Here is a 10,488-nt window from a genome sequence, read left to right as displayed (position 1 = left end):
CGTGATTATTATGTACTCGACTGGCAGACCTTTGCAATCGTCAGAATGGGCTGGCTTTTTACATTAGCTTTCTGAATAGTTAAAAGAATACACCCTCATAATTTGAGCTTTGTGGCCAAAGTATGATTTTTTGTCGACGTTTTCAAAAATTTAAAAGCTATTTCATGCCTAAAGCCTAAAGTTGATTAGTTTTGTTCAGCGATCGGCCATGCCCTGTCTTTATAAATAACGGATTAGCGGATATTTTGTTAGAATTCCCACTAGGAAATATTAAAAAAATCTGTTTATTGATTTTTCCATTTAACTACTGTTAATTGTTTGATACACAAATAATTTGTATGTAAATATGTCTATTATTTAATTATTAAATACTATTGTTCTCTACGATTTTACAATAATATATTCATTTATAAATCACTTGTTTAGATAATGGATAACAATTGTTCTCCTGACTCGTTCCCATCGATAAATTGTGAAAGTATAAACTTAGCAAAATTGATAATAGTCAGGATGTGATCTATAAAAAATTATTATATGACTTAAGTCGACTTTAATATCGCTTTTACCTGAGATGAAAGTTAACGGTGATATCCTGCAAATGATTTGTAATGTTTTATCCGGTTAAAAAGCTTGTGTTGACACACTTTGATAGCAAAGTTTCTCGTTTGCAATATGTAGGATATATTGGCGATTGGTTTCTCGTTTCATTTGAAATATTATCAGTAACATTTATGCTCGAATAAAAAGTCTTCAAGAAATATTGATAGTAACTACTCCCAGGGAAATAAAACTGATATGAAATTGGTAATTGTAATTACTATTTTATGAAATTGCATATTAATTAATTGAAGTGACTGCTTGCTTCATATATTAAGATATAACTTTAAATTGTGAGAAAAATTATTTTTTGGATTCATTTTTATAGCATGTCCTTATTATTTATATATGCTAAAGGAAAGGCTTTTCGGTACCTACTTTTCAGGACAACATAAATATAAACTAGTTGTTAATTTCAATCAACATTTTTCAAATTTATATATGATCTACATGTCTACATGTTTAACTATCCGCCTGTCTACCTATATGCAATTATTCTCGTTTACATGTTTACTTCCCTACATGCTTCTCCCAAACTGATAGACCTATCTTTGACAAAAACTAATCAACCTGTCTCCTCATCAATAGGAATCGAATGTGTTTTGAGTCATTCAAATCGTTTGATTTGTGTTCTCGAAGAAAATTTGTATTCAAACACTCCCCCCCCCCTACACAAACACAAACATCAATTTTTTTAATGTATGCCAAAATGTTCAGAAACCTTAAAACAATAAAATAATCATTTTTTAAAAAAATAGGAAACCTAATATTATTTATATTATTAATGACCACTTTTATTAGGTCACTCGCTATTTTATTTATATTAAAGAAATAAAGATAATTAAGTTCATCGACGATAATTTATTAGTTGTAAATAGTTTATATATAATCAAGGAACCTAAATTATTTTAATAATATAAATGTTTCATTACATTCAATTATATATAATTATATAATGAGATATAATTAAAAAAATTGGGATATTAAAAATTTATATGTGTGAATATATTACTTATAGGAACAATATAAGTAAGAATTACTTGAAAAATATGTATTATTAAACTATTCGGCAAATGATATATTTAAAATTATATATTTGAGTAAATCAAGTTGTTAAACTGAATTTTATTCTTTGAAATATAAAATGTTATATTCTATAATTTGATTGAGGTAGTTATTGTTACTTAATATATTTGTTATAAGGACAATACGTATAAATTAATAAAAAAATAAAAAAAGTAAAGAATATTATATTATTAATGTTATTTCGCGTGAATGTACTACTAAATTGTGTCTTTGCAATAAAATATTTTGTTTATGCTATATTCTATAATTTGTTTGAGAAACTAATTTCCAGCTCTAAATTTTAATTGCAAATCATCATAAAATTGCTTTTTTTGTTGAGTGAAAAGTTTAATTATTTTATATGTAAAATATAATTAAACTTAATTTATTTATTTTAGTCGTGTATAATATATCATGTATCATTTTATTTTATAATTGCACGTGCAATTATCTGTAATTAAAGCAAGAAAAAAATCCATACTGCTGAAAAATAATAATAAAGCCATCTTATATAATTTTGTTTATAAATATCAAGCATAAAAAAATGTAAATTTTTGTTTATTATATGGGTTAAAATTTAAACACATTTGCAAAATATCTAATAATTGGATAATATTGTTTTTCCAACTCTAAAGGATTATAAATGAAGCTTCTAGGCAAATGTTGTCAAGCACTTACTGTCTTAATAAATATCTTGTTTTTAATATTTACATACAACAATAAGAAAAATTAACTTATCATTATCATGTGAAAAATAAATCATAACTATTACTCTAAAAAAACCTATGCATACGTATAGCATCATAAACTATAATGACTATATTGTTACAAATATCAAGTCTATAAAAATAATTCATTAAAAAACAACATTATTTCGCGTTAACTTGTTTACATTAAAAGAGAAAAATAATCAATATTCAGTATCACTATGATACCTCGTTTAACGATAATCTGTAATTATGTTATGAAGCAAAGCCATAAAATTAGTGCAGGTTAGATGTGAAATCTTAGGTAAAAAAATCTTGATAGCAATTATTTGGCACGCATATATATATATATATATATATATATATAATGTTGAAAAGTAATGTTATTTTCCAATTGATCCAGTTCTTGGCACTTCTGGTGGCCGCAGTAAGATATTTCGAAAGTTCTTGAATGTAACAGCATATATCGCAATACTCGGCGCAAAGTGTTTACGTAAAGGATATTGTCGCATATCCAATTGCCTGAGATGATAAACAATTATATAACTTTTTTATAATTTTATGCTTAATATCGTGATAATTAATTTTATTTTCATAAATGTATAAAAAATTATATAATTACTAAAGATTTACATGCCGCATCTTAATGGAATGAGCTGAGAGAAGAACTCTTGTGATCTTTCTTGAAAGAGAAAACCGAAACAAAAGATAAATTTAATAGGTTCCGCAAAAAATCTTGAATCCATTTCGCTTCCGCATTTATTATTCAACTTTGAGAGAGAAGACCACAAATAATCGTAAAGCTATATTCCTTTATGAAATAAATATTGGAGTATTGAAGTGTTAAAGATTGATTCAGGTATACTCGTACACCTATTTGCCATACACTTTTTTGGGAAGTTAATTACTAGTTAATTTAATGAAATACTGGTAGTTTTCGTATAATAATTGGTTGAAGCTTAGAAATATGACCTACAACCCATCATATTACATTAACACCTAACACTATTTTTGTATTTTTCCATCTCTATCTTTGACATGTAAGAACACACCTATCCCCCGTTTTTAGGGGGAGTCCATAATCACGTGAGCGAGTTTTTAAGGATTTTTTGATCCCCCCCTCTCCCTTAGTGATACATGGTGATATTCAAAATTAACCCCCCTCCCCCCCAAACATTACGTGTATTTTTAGTTACGTGATAAATCTGTAAAATTTTTGAATTCTTTTGAAAATGTTTGAATTTAAAAAAAAAAATCAGTTGAAAAATCACGAAGTATATAAAAGATATCACGTGTAATATCTTACTATACCCCTCCCTCCCGCACGTGATATTTCGTGATCTCTGAAGTCATAAATTGTTTAAAAAATAAAATCATAACTTGTTTTTTCTTTACTCTATAAAAAATTCATATTTTCATTTGCTATCAAAAAATATGATAATAAATCTACTAATATTTGTTTTGTTTTCAGAACGTGTCCCCAAAATTATTCTTACAAAATGCCGCACTTGATCCAAAATAATATCACAAACCTAGTTATGGACAATGATATTTTGAACTTTTATGAAAAACGACATGTACTTGTTACCGGTGGTACAGGTTTTCTGGGAAAGTCTTTATTGGAAAAGCTTTTACGTTGTTGCGATACCCTGGAAAAGGTTTATGTACTTTTGCGCAGAAAGAGAGGAGTCTGTGCCGAGCAGAGATTTTGCAAATTGAAGGAAAATTTAGTAAGTGAAGAAAAAAATCTATAAAAATAATTGTTTTAAGTAATAAAATGAATTCTCTTTCACAATTATTGAAAATAAAACTATTTGGTAACAAATGGTACTATAAAATATTAGGATTGTTCTACGATAATTAATAGAAAAACATCTATTCTTAATCGTAACCTATTAATCTCGTTCATGTCTTTATATATGTATATCTAAAATAATCTAAATAATAAAATAAAATGTTAACTAATGCAATAATCTTTTCTAGGTATTTGATCGTATACGGGATAAAAATCCAGATATACTAGATAAATTGGTTTGATAAAAGGCGACGTTACTTTACAAAATTTAGGTAAGTTAATCATGAAATAATTAATATCGTGTTTAAGACATACTGCCTATCAGTTTAACATTTTTACATTTTTATAAATTAGAAAATTTAGGAGGTTTCGTAATCAATCAAACATACATTGATAATTCTATGTGGAATTTTCTTTCTCAATGACCGCATGGTCTATAATTTTGAATGTTTATTGGTTTAATTGCTTTATTTTTTCCAACTGTTTTCTTCAATATTCATAATATTTAATGTTATTATATAAATTTACTAGGTTTGAGCGAATCTGATCGCAGCCTGATAACCAGCAAAGTAAGTCTGATCTTCCACGTGGCTGCCACAGTACGTTTTGATGAAGGTTTAAAAGATGCAATAAGTCTAAATACTTTAGGAACAAAACAGATCATGGACTTGGCGATGAATATCAGAAATCTGGCTGTAAGTCATTAAAAAATACAATATACAAACAATTAATTCAGGCTAATAGACGAGCAATTATATAGCGCACTAGCGATATCACTGATATACTGAACAATAGAGCAAATAATTAAAATTATTAAGTCATTTTTTGTTAATTAGCTAATTAATAATTATGAATAATCTTGACCTAAGGCGATATCATTATTTTTGTAGATATGTTGATTACGATGATTATGCTATAAAAGCACTAATAAAAATATCAATTATCTGGCAAGTTGAACATTTGATACAACTAGATGCAAAAGCTTAAAAAATAACACTTACCTGTATCAATTGAGGATATATTCAGCAATATCTCTCAATTTTCAGATGGTAGTCCACGTATCAACAGCATATTGCTACCCAGGCCATGCTATTGTTGAAGAAACTGTAGGAACTCCAGATATTCAATGGACTCATTTAGTAGACAATGTCAAAAACTGGTCATCTGATATGCCAACGTCGATCACATCTAGAATATTGGTAAATAATAAAAGACAATTAAATAAGTAATTGGATTTTATGGAAATGGTTTGAAATTTCAGGGAAGACATCCTAACACTTATACCTTAAGCAAACAACTTGCAGAACAAGTTGTTGTCTTACAGTCATCGAATACCTGTTACAATTGTTCGTCCATCTATTGGTAAGATAATTAACACATAAGCGATTTGTATTCAATTACTAAAATTTCAAAAAAAAACTAATCAGAATATTAACACACAACTGTAAATATACTAAACTTTACTATAGTTACAGCAGCTAGGTCTGAACCTTTTCCTGGATGGGTTGATAATATATCTGGCATTACTGGTAAATATTATAAACAATATTTGCACAAGGAAAAATAAGTTGAAGATCATTTTCAAAGACGCAATTTTAATTTACTGTTTATCCATAGGAATTATGATGGAAATTGGACGCGGAACTATTAGCAGTATATTTTGCGATGAGAATCTAATAGTAGATTTGGTACCTGTAGATTTCGTGGCTGATGTTCTAATTTGTAGTGCTTGGGAATCAGTAAATATTTGCAAGTAAGCGATAAACTAATCACTTATCTTAATACATTGATTGTTATTTATATCTCAATTTCATTTTTTAGTAAACGGATAGAATTCTCACCAAGGGTATACAACTGCACATCAGGATCCAGTAACCCGATCACCTGGAGACGCCTGGGTCAACTGATGTCCAGTGCGCCCGTCGGAACCCCACCAGACACGCAGTCATTTATCCAGGCTTCAGTTACAGGTTGAGCAGAATTCAGCACAGGCTTGTGGAAACACTTCTGCACATGCTACCAGCAATGGTTTTGGATACATTTCTCCGCATCAGAGGCACAAAACCATGTAATAAAATAAATTAAATTTTTCAGTGCTACTGGTGTATATGATATTGAAATCGATTCTTACCTTTTTGAGCTGAATTATCACTGTTCGTGATTTTTTTTGATAGTAATATATATAATAGTTTTTTTATAAATAGTAAAGAAGGTTCTCAATCCATTCCCAGTATGACCAAGATAGCAAGGCGCTTTTAAAACAGCAGCTAAGGCTGGTGAATATTTTGCAACAAATCAATGGGAATTTCGTGAAAACAATCTTCGAAGCTTGAATTCAGCGGTTTCTAAGACACAAGATGCTCCCGTTTCTTAACCGATATATCCACAATGGATTGGCCAGCTTATATAGAAGTCTACATGCTAGGAATAAGAAAATATGTACTGCGAGATGGATTAGAAACTCTTCCTTATGCTAGGCGAAAACTTCATAGGTAATAAACTTAAATAATTTTAAGAAAATATTCAATTGGCAATATAAATTAACAATTTTATCTTTCAGGCTATATTGGGCACAAAAATGTTTTCAATTTTTATTTTTTTATATGCTATACAAGTTCATGTTGAAGTTCTAAAACGTGAAACCAGCTTTTGCCAGTGAACAAAAATTTTGATATATTATTGCAATATAAATATTACAATTAAATTAATTATTATATTTTACGATAACATTATACTAAATTATTAAACTGTATTAGCATAATGATTAATTAATAAGGTAATAATGGACAAAATGTCTCATATTGTATGTATCGATTTATTGCATATGAGTATCTATAATTCGGCACATAAATATATTTTTATATATTTTGATTCTATATAAAATACAACTAATATACGAGTTTCATATATATTAGTTAAGATCGAATGTAAACTTAGTTACAAATAATATATAATCCAGGATTCCATATGTTTAACCCTTTCCACTCGCGAATTCCGAGAATTGTATGAATTGGCTGCCGGAGCGGCGGCATCTGAGTGGAAAGGGTTAATATTTCATATTAAACTTTATAAGATATATTATTTTATGAAAATCTATTTACTAATAGTCAACAATAAATATTTATCACGTTCTGTATTTGGTTTAAATTAATTAGTAATTATATTATTATTTTAGTTTGCATTCTACTGCCTAAGGTAATATATTATATTTTTTATTCATATTTTTATATAAAAATATATAAATATTAGATTAATATTAATCAAATACAATAGAGAAGTCAGTTTTAAAATCCTACGATCTATAGAGTACATATTATCAGCTGTGCATTCATAAACTCCAGCATCCATTTGTGTAGCAGGATCTATCTCAATTTTAGATTTAACTTGTCAGCACCCATTCTCCATTCGTGTACCTTATAAAAATAATTTATGATGTCAAATACTAATAGTAATACTAATTGGTATAATTGTAGTATACTTACATGCATGTAGATATGCGTGAAAATTTCTATACCATCTTTAAACCATGTTATATGAGGTCTCGGAGAGCCCTTAGCGATGCACAGAAAAGCGATTTTGTGACCCAGAACGTATTCATAATCAAAATGTGAAGCTAACAATATTTTTGCACCCTGAAATTTAATGGACAGTGATAATAATAAAATATTATACCAGGATTTACAGAGCAACACACATCATGAAAGATTTCACCTCAACCCTTTCCACTCGGATGCAGGCAAAATACATATAAATCTCGCAATACGCGAGTGGAAAAGGTTGAAAGTCGATATATTACCTTAGAGGGCGTAGGTATTAGGGGAAGGGGGGGTTTGACAAAAAATCACAAAATATCGTGTATACTACGCTGAAAAATACGTGTATTTATTTTTTACTGATTTTTTTTAAAAAAATTCAAAATTTTGAAAAAATAATCAAAAATTTTAGAAATTTTTCTCGAAATTAAAAATATACGTGACGTTTAGTGAGGAAGGGGAGAATAATTTTGGATATCACCACATATATCTAAGGATGAGGTGGGGTCCAAAAACCTTAAAAAGTCAATCACGTGATTAATGGACCCTTAGTGGTTTTTAGCCTTTACGATTTATCCCGCTAAAAATTTTTTAAGCTAACAAAATTTATGTTCCCTAAACGTTAATACCATATAATATTAATAAAATATGTTCAGATTTGTAAGATACCATATACCAAAGCTTTTAACATCAAGCTACTGATTACAGTTGAGAAAAAGGAAGATAAAGACATCAATTATTGAAAAGAATTACAAACCATCATAATGAGATCACAAGTAAAAAAAATAAGCATTGATTATTTGTTAATTAGTACGTTAATTTGTTTCATATTCATATTATAAAATTATTTTACATTGCTGGTCTTCAAAAGAATTTACTAGCATTTATTGTGAATGATATATTGTTTCTTCACATTTCCTCAAACCAAGAGAAAGATAGCATGAAAATTGATATAAATTTTCTTAACCAAAGATTATATATTTAATCAAATAATATTATCTATCGAATAAATATTTAACTTATGCCACAATACAATAATTTTAGTTGTAAAATTTTGGTAGGTACAGCAGCTTCATTATATCTACTTATCTAGACTGTAATTTTTATTAATAATAAGACTTATATACTTACGTTATTATTGTTATAATACTGATCCGAATCCTTATCTCTATTTGCCAGTTATTGGTAAACCAATTTGCATCTGCAAGAAAAGTTATTTGAAATAGTAAAATAATTATTAGTCTTATTGCCTTATTCGACTAATAATGAATCTTTTTATTCTTTGTTTATATTATGTGATAAGCATATTCTCTACTTTAGCATATTATTTTCTTTTCATATAAAAAAATTCTTAAACTTTGTAAAATTACTGTATAAAAGTTGTTCCTACTCACCCTAGATTTGGTCCTCGATCTGGTCCTTCCTCTCCTGGACCCAATTGCATTGGGCCAACAAGTAGAGGACACACAAATAATACCCCATTTCATCACGACTGATAATATTATATTAATCACTTAATTATTATTTCGGTCAACAATTTTGATTATTTGTATCGATTCGTATTAAACTGTTACCGGGAATCAGGCTGTGTTCACCGGCCGGCCTGGGCTAATAGAGCTCTGGTGCCCTTTTCGCTGTGCAATGTCATTTGTTTTGAATTTGTTGTTATTAGGAAGAGCAATTTGATCTACGCAGGTGTTTCAGTTGTACTTAATAAGCCATTTAAAACGAGGGGTCTCGATTTGGCTAATAGCTTTCTATCAAATTAAATCCACAACGGTACGCGTCGAAATAGAACAACTGGTTTCCACCCGACATGATCGGAATCGGAATAATATACACAGATGTAGGAATTTAAAATAGAACAGGTAATTTTTATATGATAAATTGAAATGGCCGTGAATTTAAATGAAAACTATATAATTAAATATATATTGATGCCGAATGATACCACCAAGGCATCGTTTTTGTATAAGACTCCAAAATGAGACCAAATTTAGAAAAAGTATGCGTGCGTTTATATATGAGCCAATTTTTTACCTCTGACGTCATTTTCAAAAAAACGGTTGGACCGATATAAAAAATTTCAAGGGTATTCAATTGTACTGCGTTATCAGTTTTGCATGACAATATACAATATACCTATTTCATTTGTAATTAGTAGAGAAAGTGTAAAAATTTTCGCCCACGTGCTGCATCAATTTTTAAAAATTCTAAAACTGTTCGAAAGATATTGGTTTGGAATCGCGCGTAGAATAGTTTTTGGTAAAGATCTGCCGGGCCGTGTCTTCGTAATTAAATGTTGCAATTTTTTTAATCTCAAATAACACGCTAAAATATATAGGCCTACAATAAGCCGTTGAATCATAAAACATCATCAATGTTTAGGGGGGCGTTCATTAATCACGTGAGGATTTTAGGGGAGGGGGGGTTTGACAAAAAATACGAAATATTTCGGGGAATGGGAAAAGGTATATAGTAAGATATCACGTGTATTATTTTTTAAACAATTTTTTTAAAAAGTTCAAACATTTTCAAAAAAATTGAAAATTTTGCAGTTTTTTCACGTAACTAAAAATACCCGTGACTTTTGGTGGGGGAGGGGGGGGGGGGGGGGTTAATTTTGAATATCGCCGTGTATCACCAAAGAGAAGGGGGTGTCCAAAGATCCTTAAAAATCGCTCATGTGATTAATGGACGCCCCCTTAGAATTTGAATAGGCGCTTCAGCGATTCTAATAAGAACATCTACATATATACGTTACTTGCTTCGTCGGTAGCTACTGATTACA

The 10,488-nt window shown here is 29.1% G+C and overlaps 2 pseudogenes; one reads left to right on the top strand and one right to left on the bottom strand.

The window, feature by feature from the left end:
* The first annotated feature begins 3,868 nt into the window (after positions 1-3,868).
* LOC113366877 lies at positions 3,869-6,139 on the top strand (annotated as a pseudogene).
* A 1,281-nt stretch (positions 6,140-7,420) lies between these two features.
* Positions 7,421-9,184, bottom strand: LOC113366876 (annotated as a pseudogene).
* Positions 9,185-10,488: the final 1,304 nt, after the last annotated feature.

This window comes from Ctenocephalides felis, unplaced genomic scaffold, assembly GCF_003426905.1.
Source record: "Ctenocephalides felis isolate EL2017-DRISC unplaced genomic scaffold, ASM342690v1 CF-g0.4_SCAFFOLD_01170, whole genome shotgun sequence".
NCBI classification, from domain to species: Eukaryota; Metazoa; Arthropoda; class Insecta; order Siphonaptera; family Pulicidae; genus Ctenocephalides; species Ctenocephalides felis.
The sequence above is the reverse complement of the archived record's forward strand: the minus strand, read 5'-3'. Positions and strand labels throughout refer to the sequence as shown.